Source organism: Phoca vitulina, unplaced genomic scaffold (assembly GCF_004348235.1).
Source record: "Phoca vitulina isolate PV1807 unplaced genomic scaffold, GSC_HSeal_1.0 scaffold64, whole genome shotgun sequence".
NCBI lineage: Eukaryota > Metazoa > Chordata > Mammalia > Carnivora > Phocidae > Phoca > Phoca vitulina.
Genome location: NW_022589767.1, coordinates 2960527 through 2979894, shown reverse-complemented (window position 1 = coordinate 2979894; position 19368 = coordinate 2960527). Strand labels below are relative to the sequence as shown.

General features: G+C 39.3%; 2 long non-coding RNA genes across 2 annotated transcripts; both read left to right on the top strand.

Annotated features, from left to right (window-relative positions):
- The first annotated feature begins 1617 nt into the window (after positions 1-1617).
- Positions 1618-13847, top strand: LOC116624076. The gene is made up of 3 exons (XR_004297821.1): positions 1618-1757; positions 5552-5725; positions 13820-13847. It is a non-coding gene; the product is annotated as an uncharacterized LOC116624076 (long non-coding RNA).
- Positions 13848-13917: 70 nt separating this feature from the next.
- LOC116624116 lies at positions 13918-14614 on the top strand. The gene is made up of 3 exons (XR_004297825.1): positions 13918-14011; positions 14111-14172; positions 14565-14614. It is a non-coding gene; the product is annotated as an uncharacterized LOC116624116 (long non-coding RNA).
- The last annotated feature ends 4754 nt before the right edge of the window (positions 14615-19368 follow it).

The window sequence follows — 19368 nt, the reverse complement described above, 5'->3', positions numbered from 1 at the left end:
CCACAGTGGTCTTCTTGACAAACTTCTTTTTATTCTTAAGACCCCAATGGAGGGGTGCCTGGGTGGCTCAGTCGTTGAGCATCTGCCTTCGGCTCAGGTCATGGTCCCAGAGTCCTGGGATCGAGCCCCACGTCGGGCTCCCTGCTCCGCAGGAAGCCTGCTTCTCCCTCTCCCACTCCCCCTGCTTGTGTTCCCTCTCTCGCTGTGTCTCTCTCTGTCAAATAAACAAAATCTTAAAAAAAAAAAGACCCCAATGGAAAGATTTCTTCCTCTGTGAAGTTTTTTTGATTATCCCCAGTAGAGTTGACCCTCTTGCACCAGCCCTGTGCTTTGAACTCACTTTTTAATTTAGTAGCTACAATATTCATCTATGTGTCTGTCTTCTCTGCTACACTTTGAACTCCTTAATTCTTTTTTTTTCCCTCCCCCCACCCTCCCCCCCCCAAGTGCTCTGCCTAGTGTTTGGCTAATAATAGGTGCTCAACTCCCATTGAACAACTGAATAGATGAAAGCTTCTATAAGGCACTGTGCCTGAAGGCCATAGCATTTGTGAAATTGCTTACAAGAGATATGAGGAACCAGACCCCTTGTAATAGAGATATCATTTGTTAAATTCTACCCTATGGAAAATGGTTATATAGGTAGGTTCCAACTGTGTTCCAATTCACAGCCTGTATTCCTTGTCATATCTAAGTGATTATTTGGCAGCTGTCTGTATTTCTATGTCCCAAGTATCTTTTCAAATGGATTCTGAATCTGGAAATGGTGTTGGACCTTGGCTGGATAGAATTCAGCTTTAAAAATACATATACTCATCTAGAATGCCTTCTTGCTTTGTTAGACTGTGAGCTTTTGAAGAAGGAAATGATTATGGAGTTGGGGATGGGCAAAGGGAAAGCTGGCCATCTTTCTGAACAGGGAATGAGGAGGAGTGAATTGGTTTCCTAGGAGATAAGGATTTTCTTTATTTGAAGTCTTTCTACAGAACGATTTCTGTACTGGTGTCTTCTCCTTAGTCATAAGGAGTTCACCATCAGAGATGCAGCTCAGAATTGCTTTCAATCAGCAGCTGCCAAAGGTGAGCTTAACCTTCTTGGTCCTTCCTTTCTCTACAGGAGACTAATAAAGGCAACTAATAATACAATTGCAATGGACACTTGAGTTACTTGATCACTAGGACAGGAACCTTTCACATTAAATCTGCTGGTAGATCACAAGCTCATCCCCCCTCCATATAATTTCTAAAACAGTTGCCCCACATACTGCCTTCTGAGCTACTTTCTCCCACCAGGTTTTCTCAGATTCCTTGAAAGGAAGGATGCACAATAATCTGTTAGCTCAAGGACTTTAATGTCAGTAGCATCTCCCTTCCAAGGAGTCTCTTGGCTTCAGAGGAATTAAAAGGAACCTCTTACCTAAAAGAGATTGTGACTCTACCTTCCTGTGTACCTGTCATCAGGCAGAGTCAAATTCCTTTGTATACAGCTTTTATTTGTCTTAATTAGTTGGAGGTAACTGAGTCTTAGGTAAAGCCATGCAGAAGCTAGAATCTACCCTAGCCCCTATTTTAGCATTTTCCCCACCTCCAGTGATGACTACTCTTCTCCAACGTCAAAGAAAGATTATACGGACACCACTAAAGGACTGCACTGCAGTAAACATGTTTCTAAGTGCTTGTTCAGCTCACATCTCTCTGCTTTGAGGACTGTCACTCTCTCTCTCCCTTACGTGGGGCCCCACCACTCACCTGAGTTCTGTAAGTACCTGAGCTTCTGGTATCTGTTGATTCAATTAAGGCGGATTTCTAACTTGAGCTGAGCTAGGTAATTCTCCCTCCCCATGAGTTTGAGACCAAGAAATGCTAGTTTCTAGCTGAGCTGGCTCTGTGAATGGAGAAGATACCAAGTCAAGCATTGTCTAGTAGCCATGCAAGTGGTTGGGGGAGACAGAGACAAACAGACAGACTGACAGAGAAAGAGAGAGGCTGAAGAGAGGTGGGAACATTTAGTGCCGTTTATACAGATCCCTCAGTGAATGAAGTTTGTTGTTCCAGTCACTGGTATTTTGTTTCAGAGTCACACTGAAACTGTGAAGATAGAGGGGGTGCTTGAAGGGAAAAGGACTGTGGTTAGTACAAACGTTGCCCAACTCTTCCTCTTCATTGTTTGGACCTTGGAAGAAGAAACCAGAACTTGGCAGTTTCCACCATAGAAAAACAACAGCTTGAGCAGGAGAGCTGTATGGTGTCTGGAGCCCTTGTGTAGAAAATTTTGTAAGGAAGCTGCACATTTAGTTACCCTGTGAGCCCTGACCTTCTTAACCTGGAAAGCATGAAATCTGCCTGCAGGGCCTGCTCAAGTTCAAGTGGAGGTATTTATGGTGCAGCACTTGCCACGGAAATGACTATTTTCTGCAAATATGGCCGATTTCTGCAGTGTTCCCAGCCAAGAGGAACCATGAACTTTCTTCCTGTGCTTTCGAAGGCTTCCCCTCGCCCTATCCTCTCTGCTTACTTCCGGTACTTACTGCCCCCCTCTGCTTCCTCTGGTCTCCCAGGAGATCCAGACCGCAATGTTAGTTATTTTTGTTCTTCACCGTGAAAGCTGTGTCCGATCTGGAGCCACTAGAAGCGTATTATCAAGGACTACTCAGCACAGTACGTGTGCCCGGAGGTTACCTTCCTCCATGTGCCCTGCGGCTCCGGTCAGGTGTGGCTTCAGGACCAGGATCCCGTTGCGCAAGCGTGCAGGCCTTCGGACTGCGGCGCTGTCTTTTACTCCATGCTGGTTCCCTCTGCCTCCAAACTGCCATCCTGAGTCCATATTCAGTATCCCCTCGGGCTGCCTTTGCCTAGCATCCAGCTTCCTTCCTGGCCTTCTTGCTTGCCCCTCTCTTCTCTCTTCCCTTTTCCTGGATGCATGGTGATCAGGGAGAGCTGTCTGTCCACAATTTGCCTCCTCCAGAGCAGGAACTTCATGAGGGGAGCAGTATAGTTGCTCTGCACAGTGACATCTCAAGGGTGGGACAGAGAGGAGCAGAACTTGACAGTATGACCAGGGGCACCAAAGACCTCAACTATGGGTTGTATTAGGTAGGGAAAGAATACTGAGGGGCGCCTGGGTGACTCAGTCGGTTAAGCAGCTGCCTTCGGCTCCTGGGATCCTGGGATCGAGCTCCACATCGGGCTCCCTGCTCAACGAGGAGCCAGCTTCTCCCTCTCCCTCTGCCTGCCACTCTGCCTACTTGTGCTTTCTCTCTCTCTGTCAAATAAATAAATAAAATCTTAAAAAAAAAAAAAAAAAGAATACTGAGACAGAACAACATGTAGCAATAGCTTTGGAGCCAGGATTCTGGTCTTTCAATGATGCTGGGGGTAGGCATTGACAAAGAATTCAGGAAAGCTAAGAATATTGGTGTATTTTGTTAATTCCAGAGAACAAACAGGCTAGAAGTTATGCTAATTTTAGTAATTTATGAGAATGACTTACCCTTTATAACTAATTACTGCGTTACTGTAACTATTATGCACATCATTAATAGGTGTCAGACTAATTTTAAGTTTTATTTGATCACAGTGCTAAATCCCTCACATGCATACTCAGTCTCTGTGCGTGACATTGGCTTTTGCTCACAAGTTTCAATAATTAGGAGAAGCACTATTGGAGATTGGATTAGGACAGATCATGTGGATATGGTAAAACCATTATTTATTGATTTAACAATGTTGCTGTATTTCAAAATGATATGGGTACAATTACTACATGCGCTCCTAGATTTCGTTGAAAAGATCGGGCTTGACCCCCATTCCATTCTATTCCATTCCGTTTTTCTGAAGCCACACTGTCTACTAGGGACATGTGGCTATTTAAAGTACTTAAATCAGTTCCTTTGATATACACATTTCAAGAGGTCAGTAGCCATCTGTGGCTGGTGGCTAGTTACTGAACAGTGAACATATGGAGCATTGCCATCAGTGTAGAAAGTTCTGTTGGGCATGTGGCCAGAATCTTGGTGGTGGTGAAAGTTAGTCCATCTAGCTTTGGCAGCCTATCTCTCATGAAATGACTAGGTCAGCGGGCTCTGAATTTTCTGCATAGAGCCAGGAATCAGGGAACCTCAGGGCCCCAGCTGTGGGGGGAAGGCAGTGAGTGTAGCAGTGACAGAGAGGAATAGATTCTCTCTCAAGAAAGCCGCAATAGCATGTCAGGGAGCTAGACAGGTAGTGGGGAGGAGCTGTCTCAGGCCGTGTGGATCCCATCACTGCTCACCGGGAGCAAGTTGCTATTCTTTCCTGTTGCCTTGTTCAGTGGGATACAGAGAAGTCACATCCAAATTAGCTCAATTTATTGGTTTACAGTGGTTGGAGTATTGTTCAATAAACAATTTGCAGAGTGAATGAATGACATAACAGAGAGCAGATTTTTATAATATCAACAACTTTCATGCATACAGAGATTTACAGTTTATATACCTCTTCAATGCAGTTTTTCATTTGATCCTTATATCCATTTAAAGTGAGTAAGAAACCTATTCTCTTTCTTTTGCTGATGAGAAAGAGTCAGGGCTCAGAGAGGTTTTTTGTTTTTGTTTTTGTTTTTAAGTAGGCTCCACACCCAGAATGGAGCCCAACATGGGGCTTGAACTCAACAACCCTGAGATTGAGCCCTGAACTGAGATCAAGAGCCAGATGCTTAATCGACTGAGCCACCCAAGCGCCCCAGGGCTCAGAGAGTTTAAGACATTTACTCAGGATCGCCCAGCTAGCAAGTGGCAGAATTGTGACACAAATTCAGGGTTTACGACTCTAAATGACATGTTCTGTTCCATTGCATGGCCTCTTCGTGCCTTTTTAATAAGCGTATTTCCAGCAGCATATTGCTGATGTGGTAAGATTCAAGGATGCCTTTGACACTTAGGGTTTCCCAGGGACCAGTTGATTCGACTTTGATAGGTTTTTTAGGTTGTTGGCATGAGGCATGGTTTTTATTGTTCACATTTGCCCGAATCCATGCTTTCAGGCTTTCATAGAGAGACTGCCTGGCGTTCTGAAGCCATGACTTTCACACTGTGTCCCCCCAATTCCAGTAGTTTCATGGAGGGACTGCAGAGGCTGCCATGGGGGTGGGGCTCAGTGGGGAGGCCTTGGGTTTGGGCTCTAGGCTGCTCAGGGCTGATATGCTTTCAACTATTTTTATATTTTTGACATTCCACAAAAAAAAATTTCGCTTGAAAAAGGTTCTTTTGCTAACGATTAGAAAAAAATCACTGTTCTAAAGGATTTTTGTGGCAGCTTGCTTCCTGTGACAAGAAAGTGGGGCAAGCTGAACTCTCTGCCCAGGCATCATCCAGGAACAGGATTCATCTGTAGACCAACACTTTCTTTCTAGTTACAAACACCCCCTAGAAGTTCAGAGTCTCCTGTACCCTATGGAGCCAGCCCTCAGGCAGGACCGGGGACAGAGGGCCCCTGCCTTGGGACCAGAGAGCCTGTCCTTTGACAGAGCTGCCCTATTGTCTCACTCTGCCACTTGGCTCTCATTCTCTTCTCAGGCAGGAGTCCTCCTCCACACCGGAGCCCACAGCACCTGCCACATCCTCCCTCTGTGACTTGACACTGGTCCTAAGCTACCAGCTTCACCTCAGTGACCACCAATCCGGGCCTCATCTTGCGTGCTGGGTTCTGTTGTCGCTCACGGAGTTGCAAAGCCAGGAACTTTCAAGAAGGTTGGAGAATTCCCTGACTGCAGCTTTTGGATTCCTTGTCCCTCCCTTGAATGTGAATACACTAAAACGGATTGACTAAGCCTGGATTTTTACATTACAATTCTGTCCCCGCCTAACATTTACGCTATAATTAATCTGAAAGCTCTTAATTTTTTCATTGATAGATCTGAATAAGCATGATGCTGTAGTCAGCACAAAAAAGGGAAAATGAGGTGTGTCGTGTGGGAACTGGAAAATAAGGTTAACTTGTGAGAGTAAAAGTAAAAAAAAAAAAAATCCAACAGTAGTGAATGAGATCAGCCATTTTTAAAATTGATACATCTTGAGGAATAATCAAGAGATCGGGGCTTAGAGGGCCATACCAGTGTGGTAATACTGTGGTATAGAGAGCAAGATGATGAAGGCAAGGTTTCAGCAAGATGAAATGGTACCACAACCTTTCTTTCAGTTTTATTGAGAAATAATTGACCTGTAATACTGGATAACTTTAAAGCATACAGCATGATGGTTTGATGTGCACATATTATGAAATGATTACCACAGTATGGTTCAGCTGACATCCATCTTCTCATACAGATAAAACAGTAAAAAGAAAAAAGAAAGAAAAAAGGAAAAAAAATTCTCCTCGTGATGCAAACTCTTAGGATTTACTCTCTTCACAACTTATTCTATGTACCATACAGCAGTGTTAGCTCTAGTCATCATGCTGTACACTACATTTCCAGTACTTTTTAAATCTTATAACTGGACATTTGTAGCTTTTGGTCACCTTCCTCCAAATCACCCTCCCCCCACCCTCTGCCGCTGGTATCCACAAGTCTGACCACTCTTTCTGTGTTTTTTTTTCTTTTGATTCCACATATAAGTGAGATTATGCTGTATTTGTCTTTTTCTGTCTGACTTATTTCACTCAGCGTAATGCCCTCAAGGTCCATCCATGTTGCCACAACTGGTAGAATTTTCTTGTTTTTTAATGGCTGAATAATAATTCATTGTTTGTCTATACAGACTAGAACTTCTTTATCCATTTATTCATCAATGAACACTTAGATTATCTCCATGTCCTGTCTATTGTAAATAATGCTACTATGAACATGGGGGATGCAGTGTTTTCATTTCCTTGGCATGTATTCCCAGAAGCGGGATTGCTGTATCGTATGGTATTTCTATCTTTAATTTCTTGAGGTTCTTCCTTACTATTTTCCATGGTGGCTATATCAATTTATATTCTCACCGACAGTGCACATCCATGCCAACATTTGTTATCTCTTGTCTTTTTGATGATGGCCATTCTAACAGGCATGTGGTGATATCTCACTGTGGCTTTAATTTGCATTTCCCTGATGACTGGTGATGTTGAGCATCTTTTCACATCTCTGTTGGTCTTTTTGTATATCTTCTTTAGAGAAATGTCTATTCAGGTCTTTGCCCATTTTTAACTGGGTTGCTTTTTTGCTCTTGAGTTATATGAATTCTTTACATATTTTAGATATTAAGATTTTAAGATATTAAGCCATCTCATATATGGGTATGGCCTTATCAGATTTAGGATTTGCAAATATTTTTTCCCATTCTGTAGACTGTCTTTTCACCCTGTCTCTTTTGCTGTGTAGAAACTTTTTAGTTTGACGTAGTCCCACTTGTTTATTTTTTCTTTCTTTTTTTTTTTTTTTTAAAGATTTTGTATATTTATTTGACAGAGAGAGATACACAGCGAGAGAGAGAACACAAGCAGGGGGAGTGGGAGAGGGAGAAGCAGGCTTCCCGCAGAGCAGGGAGCCCGATGCGGGGCTCGATCCCAGGACTCCGGGATCATGACCTGAGCCGAAGGCAGACGCTTAACGACTGAGCCACCCAGGCGCCACCTTGTTTATTTTTTCTTTTGTTGCTTGTGCTTTAGTTAGTCATATCCAAAAAGGCATTACCAAGGCCCATGTCAAGGAGCTTTGTTCCTATGTTTTCTTCTAGGAGTTTTATGGTTTCAGATCTTTTATTTAAGTCTTTAATCCATTTTGAGTTAATTTTTGTGAGTGGCAGAAGATATGGGTCCAATTGCATTCTTTTACATGTGAATACTCAAACATCCCAGCACTATTTATTGAGAAGACTGTCTTTTCTTCACTGAGTATTCCTGGCTCTCTTGTCAAATATTAGTTGACTGTTTATGTTTGGGTTTATTTCTGATTTCTTGATTCTGTTCCATTGGTCTATTTGTATGTTTTTATTTGCCAGTACTATACTGTTTTGATGACTATAGTTTTATAGTAAAGCTTGAAATCTGGAAGTGTGATGCCTCCTGCTTTGTTCTTCTTTTTCAGAATTTCTTTGGCTATTTGGGGGTCTTTTATGGTTCTGTATAAATTTTAGAAGGTTTTTTTGTTTTGTTTTTGTCAAAAATGCCATTGGGATTTTGATAGAGATTTCATTAAATCTATAAATGGCTCTTGGTATTATTGACATTTTAACAATATTTATTCTTCCAATTCATGAATATAGGATACCTTTCCATTTATCTGTGCCTTTTTTGATTTTTTTTTTTTTTTTTTAGTCAACATTTTACCATTTTCAGAGTAGAGATCTTGGATCTTTTTATGTAAATTTATTCCTAAATATTTTATTGCTTTTGATGCTGTTGTGAATGGGATAGATTTTTATATTTCTTTTTCAGAAAATTCATTGTTAGTGTATAGAAGTGTTATTGATTTTTGTATGTTAATTTTGTATTCTATAACTTTATAAATTCATTGACTAGATCTACCATTTTTTTGTTGTTGTTGAGGTTTTCTATACATAAAATCATGTCACATGCAAATAGAGACAATTTTACTTCTTCCTTTCCAATTCTGATACCTTCTATTTATTTTTCTTGCCTAATTGCTCTAGCCAGGATTTCTAGTACTCTGTTGAATATGAGTGGGGAGAGTGGGCACCCTTGTCTTGTTACTAATCTTAGAAGAAAAGGTTTCAGTCTTTTACCACTGAGTATAATGTTAGTTGTGGGCTTCTCATATACGGCTTTTATTATGTTGAGATATATTCCTTTGTTACCTAATACGTTAAGAGTTTTAATTATGAATGGATGTTGGATTTTGTCAGATACTTTTTCTGCATCTATTGAGATGGTCATATGGTTATTTTCTTTTATTCTACTAATGTGATGTGTCGCATTGATTGATTTGTGTATGTTGAACCATCTTGCATCCCAGGGATAAATCCCACTTGATCATGATGAATGATCCTTTTAATGTGCTGCCAAATTCAGTTTGCTAGTATTTTATTGAGAATTTTTGCATCTATATTCATTGGGGATATTTGCCTGTAGGTTTCTTTTCTAGTAGCATTCTTTTCTGCTTTTGGTATCAGGATAATACACATTTCATAAAATAAGTTTGGGAGTGTTCCCTCCTGTTTGACTTTTTGGAAGAGTATGTGAAGAATTGGTGTTAATTCTTCTTTAAATATTTGGTAAAACTGGGGTGCCTGGATGGCTCAGTGGGTTAAGCGTCCAACTCTTGGTTTCAGCTCAGGTCGGGTCATGAGATTGAGCCCTGTGTCAGGCTCCACGGTCAGTACAGAGTCTGCTTGAAATTCTCTCCCTCTCCCAGTGCCCCTCCCCGCACTTGCATGCATTCTGTCTCAGATAAATAAATAAATAAATAAAATCTTTAAAAACAAACAACAAACAAATAAATATTTGGTAAAATTTATAGTGAAGTCATCTGGTCTTGGGCTTTTCTTTGTTGGGAGATTTTTTATTACTGATTCAATCTCCTTACTAAAAATTGGTTTATTTTTATTTCTTCCTGGTTCAGTCTTGGTGTTACCGCAAGGTTCAAAAGTACAACCCAAATCATTCCAGGAAACAGATGAACAACTGAATTATATTTTACAGTAGTGACAAGTCAGAGATCTAAACTGACCAATGGTTGCCCTGTTTGGGTATATATTTTGTATGTTGGGAGGGGGACAAAAACCTACAGAGGGATTTTAAGTCTCCAACACTGTCCAAAGAATCTAGAATCTAGACACTGGATCTCTAGGGCATAGAAACATTTTAGTCATTGGGAGAGGTGAACTCTCTGGATGAATAGTAAAATTTTATCTGGCTTTCCTAGAGCCTAGGTGATGTGTTTGACTTTTTGGCCACAAGGTAAAGAGGAGACAGTCATGGTTTACTTCAACCAATGGGATTTGTTATAAGATTTTGGGAGAACTGGTAGGTGGTTTATACTCAGGACTCCGAAATGACTTTCAATGGCTGGAGGCCTCTCACTCCATTAGTTTTCCAGGTTGGTTAGCTTGGTTCTTCTGGCTTTGTTTCTTTCTCTACCTGCATATATTATATACTGGCAAACTAACAAAATTTCCATTTTTTCCCTACATCATCGCTTCTAGAAAAACATTGTTTCTTATGTCCTAAGACTTCTCCTTATTTTTTCTCTCTCTCTATATATGTTATATTTAAAATCTCAAAGGAAAATGATCTTAGTTGCCATCTAATACAGGGACACCTCCTAGACTTCTAGATGATGGTCCATCTCTGTAGTCTCAAGTGTAACAAAGAATAGAAATATATTGATAGGGAAAATTTCAAAAAGTAAGACCTCAGAGGCTTTTTTGAAGGGTAGTAAAATTGGCAGGCACCTAGTAGAATCTGGTCAGTACAGTGATTGTTCCACACACCTGTCCTACTATCTTTGTTCTGATTCACATTCATCAAGTAGCTTAAGGTTTATTAATTTAATCTACTAGACGCTCTGTCACTAAGGTTTTCTAGCTAGTGGACATACATACTTTAATTGCTAAAAAGAAGTGTTCCAAATTTATTTATTTATTGATTTGACAGAGACAGAGAGAAAGAGAGAGAGAGATAGAGAGTCAACGAGCAAGTGAGCACAGGGGGAAGGGCAGAGAGAGAGGGAAAGAGAGAATCTTAAGCAGGTACCACACCTAGCATGGAGTCTGATGTGGGGCTCAATCTCATGACCCTGAGATCATGACCTGAGCCGAAATCGGGAGTTGGACACTTACCCCACTGAGCCACCCAGGCACCCCAGAAGGGTCCCAAATCTAAATTAATGAATTGAGTTTTTGGTGTATGTGATGGTTATTTTTATGTGTCAACTTGGCTGGGCCTTGGTGGCCAGATATTTGATCAAATATTGTTCTGGATGTTTCTACAGTGGTGTTTTGGATGAGATTTACATTTAAATTGGTGGACTTTGAGTGAAGTGGATTGCCCTCATAATGTGGGTGGGCCTCATCTAATCAGATGAAGTCCTCACTAGACCAAAAGACTGACCTTTCCCCAGGCAAGGAGTTCTACAAGCACACAGCCTTTGGACTTGAACTGCAATATTGGCTCTTCCCTGGGTCTCCAGACTGACAACCCACTCTGCAGATTGTTTCCATAATCACATAAGCCAGTTCCTTAAAATAAATTTGTTTAGATATACATCCTCTTGATTCTGTTTCTCTGGAGATCTCTTATTAATGCAGCTTATGTCAAGTCTCTTGTGAGTTTATTTAGCATGGGTCAGTTTTCTTAAGTTCATTCTACTTTAGGGGCTCTAAAAACTCACATTTATCAAGTAGTTGTCATCTTTAGTTAAAAGCTTTCATCTTCTTGCTCTCTAACTAAATTCATCTCTTTTTGAGACATTCAGTGATTTATTTAACGCTTATTGAAATTTCTTGAGATTCTTAGATTTAAGTTTCCATAGCATTGTAAAGTGAGATTCACACTCCCCAAATAGATTTTAAGGGACTGATGGACATCATGGCTCCAAGTATTAGTCAAGTTTGAACCCAGAGGGTTATTATATGTTGGAAATGGGTGGCAAAGCACCAGGTGGACAGGGGACTGATGTCTCTAAAATTTTGGTTATTCTAACCCTTTCCTCTTGTTGCTTTAACAAATGACCACAGAGTTAGTGGCTTAGAATAACACAAATTTATTATCTTACAGTTCTGAAGGTCAGAAGTCTGAAATGGGTCTCATGGGTCTAAAATCAAGGTGTCAGCAGGGCTTCATTCTTTCTAGAGGCTCTAGAGGAGAATCCCTTGCCTTGCCTTTTCCAGCTTCTGTAAGCTGCCCATGTTCCTCAGCTCAGGGCCTCTTTCTAGCTAGCAATTGCATCACTAAGACCTACACTTCCATTGTCACATTTACTTCTCTAATTCTGGCTCTCCAGCCTCTCTCTTTCACCTATAAGGACCTTGGTGATTACATTGGCCTATCCAGAATAATCTCTCCATCTCAGGATCCTTAACTTTGTCACATTTGCAAGGTTCCTTTTGTATATAAGATAATATATTAGCAGGTTCTTGAGATTAGAATGTAGACTTTTGGGTGCAGGCATTATTCTGTCTGCCAGTTACATCATTTTCTGGTTACATATTTTTAATAAGCATTTAGTGTGGCTGGACCCTAAAAATTGAAAATAAAGAAAATAGAGTCATTTTGAGTTACATTTAAAATCAATACATAACTTACAATAAAGGTACGGAAAATCAACTGAAATGGATGGGGTTACTTGTAGGCAAACAAGCCTTCACTGTAACCTCCTTAATGTGAGAATTAAATGTAGAATTAAATCAAATTAAAGAAACAGGAAAATAACTTAGGTACATATTGGCAGTACTAACTAAACAAACAAAAGGAAAGACACTCAGATACTGGACTTTGATTGTTTCAGTTCTGTGGTAAGTAAGTCCTTAAAGGGAGAATGAGCCAGGGTTTCAGTTTTTATATTTCAAGAACACAAGGCTCATTGGCAAGTCCATCCCTATGGTAAGATTGTATATCAGGCTAAGGACTTTGGTCAGTGAATCCTAAACTGTATCTGTAGGGTAATATTGTTTCATGAGATACTGATAATTATTCTATAAAAACAAGAGTCAAATTTATTCTAGAAAATTTGCCTATATGAACCCTTGTAGATTCATAATTCACATCTGCAGACCAAAGGAAATGTAAAGTTATGAAAGCTGCTTTACTTGGTTTAATTTAGAGTTTCTCAACTTCACTTGATTACTGAACCTTTTGCTGTTGAAAGATCTGTCTAAGTGTCTCACAGCACATAACACATTTTGGGAAAAGATGCATTAAAGATTTGATTTATCTACTTCCTATCATTTTGAGTCTGTGCTCACAAAACCACCTTTTGATTTCTGTGTGGTTGGACCACTAGAAAAAAAAATGCTTTGATCAGGCCAACGTGATATTTATTGTGCGTGTGGTGGTGTCTTCCTCACTGTAAATCAACACACCAGCATTTCATGTTTACTTTTGTCTCATGTGCCTTTTAGTTAGTTAGCGTGAGTCGTTGGCTTTTACATCCAAACTTCCATTTACTTTCAAATGCCTGTCTACTCACCAATATCTAAAGAGGAATGGTAGCCAGGACTTTATCTACTACTAGAATGAAGGGTGGGAAATAATAATGAGTTCTGGACTCCACAAATACTTTTCCTGGTGGCCTGACTTCATGGGAATTGCCTGGACTGCTTAGGGAGATGAGTGGATCTCAAAGCCAAACATCAAAACAAAGGCCTAAGATTACCACATATTTCTGTCCTCAGGCAATCAGTTTATTTTTTTTCTTCCTAATAACTAATAGGATAATAGCATTAATCTATTATATATGGTTACTATAAAGTGTATTCATACTACTTCTCATAAAATGATCCTTCAAAGCTTGGAGAGAATACAGGGTTAGGGAGGGCCAAAAGTAGATCAAAAATAACAGGTAGTTTAATTTTAAAACTCAGCCTGTGACACAAAGATCTTTTATAAGAGCGAGTTAATGTTAGGACCATTAGGCTTTCCTGTTAATGCACTCAGCTGTAGCTAGACTCTAATAGATATTGTGATTTGTACTAAAATCCTGAACAACTCAGAAAAGAAAGAAAGCTTCGAGAAAGTTCAGATAGGAGTAATCAAGTATTAGATTACAAAAGTCCTGGAGAAAGATGAAAGATCCAGAGTAATTTAGCCTTTTTAGAAAATAAGATAATTATCATCATAGAAATAAATAATACATGCATAATTCATTAAAAACTAAGACATCTAAAATCTTTTTTTTTTTTTAGAGAGAGAGAGCAAGGGAGAGGAAGAGGGAGAGATAGAATCCCAAGCAGACTCCCTGCTGAGCATGGAGCCCCCACACAGGGCTCGATTGATCTCACGACCCTGAGATCATGACCTGAGCTGAAATCAAGAGCTGGATGCCCAACCGACTGAGCCACCCACGAGCCCCCAAAACCTGAGATGTTTTGTTCATGGTAAATAAAACCTTGGAATAGCCTTGCAGTTTCCATTCTTGCTATCATTCCTCCTTTGAGTCCTGAATTTACTCAAGCAGAGTATTTCCCTCTTCACAGTACTGTGCGTCCAGATTCTGCCTCCCCAAACCTCTCCATCTTCCAGTTACCACCTTATGAGGGTAAGTCTGCAGATTCGTTCTTCATCTGCTTCTTAGGACCTGACATTTGAGAATTTTCCTTCTTACCAGTCTGTCCTGGCCTACACTTACAGCTCCTCTTTGTCTAATTCTTTGCTAAATTTTGTCCTAGCTCTCATCCAATGAGAAAGAAGGAGTTTCTACCTCCTCCCTTTCTTTTGGTGAAAGAGGAGGTTGAGCAGGAAATTCCACAGGGCACAGTCCTCAGTAAGACCAGGACTTATAGGAAAAAGATGGAATGACACAAGATCTAATTAGATCAATGAGAAAGCATATTTCCCTAAGAAACATTTTGTTAACATTTCCTATCTTTTGTGCATAAAAAAGTTCAATTTTAATGTTATATTAATAATATTTTTTCATTTTTATTTTAGAAAGAGTACGATTAAACACAAAGAATTCTACGTGTGATTTTAATAGTCCCAAATTATAATGTAAGTATTAAATATTAATATCAAGTTTTCACAAAATTTCAAAATTGTACAGTCAAATGATTCTAAATCAATACACATTTGGTGCAAAACATGCTGTGCTTTAAAATATTTTTTATTAGATTTATTTATTAGAGTGTTTTTTACCATGATCTAGACATAGATTGAAATTTAACCTTTGAAAATTCAGTTATTTTAGAGGTACAGCTTTGAAAATTGAACTTTTCTTATTAATCTCAGAAATGACTATATAAATGGTTTTAGTGCCTACAATTCTCCTTTCTCCTCTCCAAATTAGAAAATGACTATGGCATCAAAGGCTACACTTAATTTCTTTTTTAAAAAGTTATTTTATTTTATTTTATTTTTTTACTGAGTACAGTTGACACACAATGTTACATTAGTTCAGGTGTACAACGTAGTGATGCAACAGCCCTATACATTAGGCTATGCCCACCAGAAGGCTGTACTTAATTTCTGAGCACTCAAGAAAATTTTACAGAGCTTTTGGGGAAACTCAACAAATACATGTGTCTTGATATCTGCATTTCTTCTAGTAGTCCTGCATATGGGATTGGAATAGCATGGTTACATTTGCCTTACTTTCAGTTCTTCAGTAAAGCTTCATTTATTGACAGCTATATTTTCCAATATGGTAGTCATCAGCCAAATGTGTCTATTAAGCAATTGATGTGGCTAGGATGAACTGAGATGTGCCATAGTGTAAATGCATACTAGATTTCATAGACTTAGTATGAATAAAATCTGCAAAAATTTCATTAATGATTTTTATGTTGATTACATATTGAAATGATAATATTGTGACTATGTTGGGTTAAATTACATTTATTACTTGAATTACTCTTTTTTCAATTAAAAAAATATTTTACTTATTTATTTTTGCGAGAGAGAGAGAATGAGTGCATGAGTTGGGGGGAGGGGTAGAGGGAGAAGCAGACTCCCCACCGAGCGGGGAGCCTGACGCAGTACTCGATCCCAGACCCTGGGATCATGACCTGTGCTGAAGGCAGATGCTTAACCGACTGAGCCACCTAGGTGCCTGGGGAATTAATTTTACTCTTTTAAAAACTTTTAAAATCTGTCTGCTAGAAAACCTAAAATTACATATGTGACTTCCATTTACAGCTCACATTTATATTTCTACTGAACAATGGTGATCTAGAGCCATTGTGCAATAAAACATTTTGCATGTTTATATTTTCCAGATATATTTAAATATTAAAATGTTCACCGTATCAGTTATTTTTGTGAAAGTCTTCCTAAATGAACTATACTTCTGCATCTTCTTAATCAGAGAAGCAACTTAATATAGCATTTTCTTGATAAGTCAATGTCATCATTATGAAGCTTAACATTTTTTAATATTGTGTTTTATTAATGCCTTCATGAGTTAGTTAGGAAGTGAAGCTTATAGGGCTATTGCTGTCGTGTATAAAACGGCTGCTGGTTGATGTGTGATTATAGTTGGGAATTGGGCTGTGTTTTTCTTTATGCTTGTATTTGCTTCGTAGGCATACCCTTTTGCCCTTTCCAATGCCAACCTGTATGTCCCTGATCATTTAAGGAAACCTAACAGTTTTCTAGAGGAAGTAGACAAGTAGCTTATAAGGTCTGTAGCTTTGACAGAATTGTAGGTCTTAGGTCCATGGTAGGTTCTGCTTCTTCTGTAGATGAAGATCATAGGTTTTATTATAGCTTGTTTTCTTGGAAGGCAGAGATTTTTTGGGCCTCTGGATTAGTGGTTATGAATGAGATATTTGTGGCTGCTGGAAGTCTTCCTACTAATCTATTACCTACAGTGAGGCCTTTTCAAATGACATTAAAGTTTATGTATACAATTTTTGGAAAGAATACATAAAATATATAAGGGATTGGTAGGGAGTATCTAGAATTATTCTGAGGACTTTTGTTTTTTAAAAGATTGCTGGGGGTCCAAGCCACAATTGCTATGTTCAAGTGGGGCTACACAGGCTAATGGAGAATGAGCTATACACATGTGAAATTTGAACCTGGCTTAGCAGTTTAGCTTAATGTTGGTTAGCTATTCACCTGAAGGCTTTCTTCACATTCCTTATAGTTGTAGCTCAGGCTGTTTTGTGTACTGCTGCTATTTCCCAGCAGTCCACAGCTCTGTTGCATGGCTTGATGCTGTGCTTTGATATGTTCTGATAGCATTTATCCTGCTCTCCTTTCTTGTGATTTTTCCGACATCAGCTCTCTTATACAATAGCTCTTGGGGTGTCCTGCTGTCTTCTATTCTCTGCATACACACATTCCAAGGGTACATCAATATGAGGACTATTTCAATGCCAAGACTGACAATATTTTTTATGATGCAGGTGTGAGATCTGATTTTTAAGTTAACATTCTTAGATCTGGGAAGTGGCGTTGTTCCCTAACATACAGATGCCTATTATGACCCGTATCACATTACGTTATAGCATCTATTTATTGGTGAGCTCTATCATTCAAGTGAGGGATAGCAGGATGCCTTGTGCTGGCCCTATAATGTTGTAGGTATTCTGTTGCAGATATTGGTGAATTAAACTGAACTGATGAATCTGCTCAAGAAGCTCCCTGTGCTGTGTGCAAAAGATACAGAGCTTCCAGCAAAACGGAAGTTTAGAATGCTTTCTTGCATTCTATGCATTCTATGGATCCTCAGTTTGTAATGCAGAGTAAGAGAGTAATGCTGAGTTAGCGCTGAGCTTGGTCTGTCAGGCTCATAAAAGGCACAGTGACTCGGGGAGATGGGTTAGCCCGGTGATGGGTATTAAGGAGGGCACGTACTGCATGGAGCACTGGGTGTTAGACGAAAACAATGGATCGTGGATCACCACATCAAAAACTAATGATGTATTGTATGGTGACTAAAATAACATAATAAAATAAAATTAAAAAAAGGGCACAGTGACATTTTTCATGTACTTCTCTACTTCTTTGTCAATAACTCCTAGAAGCAAATGGCTCTTTCAGGCTAACACCTGGCCCATTGCTCTCTCTTGACTCTGTAGAGAGTTTCATGATAAATCCATGCCACTTGTTTCATTATCTCTTCATGGCATTTGATAATGCTTGTAACCTAGACATTACCCTTCAGCCTGGATCCATTTAAAAGGATGTACAAAGCAGAGCTTGAGACTACTTTCTTTTATGGTTGATGTGGAACAGGTTAGATAGGATACCATCTATTATTAGGTGACTACATAAGTCACCATTGCAGCATAACAAACAATGCCAAAAATCTCAGTTGCCTATAATAATAAATATTTATTTTCTCATTTATGCATTTGAAGGTTAACAGGGTTTAAGCTGGGGTTTTCCTGAACTTGACTGAGCTCAGCTGGGCTTGGCTTAAGGCTCAAGGTTGGATACAGATCCCCTTCATGCTTCTTTATTTTAGGACCAGTGACTATCCAAGGTATGCTCTGCTGATGATGGATATCAGGAGGGGAAGAACCCCAAGTCAAATCATGAGAGTACCTGTAAAGCCCCTGCTAATATGTCACTGGATGAAGTAAGTCACATGGCCAACGCCAACATTGATGGGGCAAAGAAATACAGTTTTGCTACTAGGGAGAGCTACTACAGAGCCACACAGTACAGATATTTCCAGCTCTTGTTGAGTGAAGAGGTCGATGAAACCTCTCTGCAAAACAAAATCAAATATATAACTGTATAAAAATTTCAATAACAATCACTTCAGGACTATGGAAATTGAACAAAGGCAGATAATAGTTGAGAAGTATTGATTGAAAAAATAACTGAAGAATTTTGTGTAAGAAACTGTGGGAATATGCAGCTTTTTTTGGGTTGGAGCTGCTTCCATGCCTCCCCTAGCCCAGGCTGGTTGTTGAAAGCTGTAGTTTTATGAGGGTGGTGCTGGTCATGAACACCAGAAGTTTTGTTCCTGAGTGGACAGACTCAACTTGGGACTGGAGACAAAAACCCATGGCTCTGTCATTTAAAAGTGGCAAGCTCTGTAGGAAACAAACGGTAAACTCTATAGCTTTGCTGGCCTGAGGCTCTGATTCTATTTGGGGCAAGTAGCAGATCAGCTAATAATTTAATGGGGAGATTTTGGAAGTGAGAGAGCCATAAAAAGGCTTAATACACTTTCCACACATTCCTGGCTGATCTGGGACTGTGAACTATGCACATGGCCAAAGGAGACCAAAAAGAATTTAGTGGAAAGTAAAAGCCCAGGCATACTTAAGAACTCTCTGAGCTATGAATATGTTCCCCAGTCTACACACAGATTGATTGGCAGAGATTGGAAGTGCTTTTGGACTTGAAGTCTTTAAGCAAACTTCAACAAAAATCATTAGCTGATCACTGAGCTATTAGTAACACAGGGGTGAGCTCTAATAAGGCAAGCTGAAAAATAATGTTAGAAACACAATTTCAAAACCTAAGTAGAAACATTAGGAACTATACACATTGTGGGAGACAGATTCTGCAGTTTAAGTTCATTCAAGTTACTTTAAAAAATCCTTCAGAAAAATCACTAATAGATAAAGCAATTTCAGAATTGCTACATTAACTTATCTAAAATGTCCAGTTTTCAACAAAAAAAATATGAGAAATTCAAGGAAATAGGAAAGTGAAATTCATATACAGGACAACAAGTGGTGAATAGAAACTGAATCTGAATGGGCCAAAAGTTTGAATTAACAGATAAAGACATCAAAGCAGGTATTAGAAGTGTGTTTGAAGAATTTTAAAA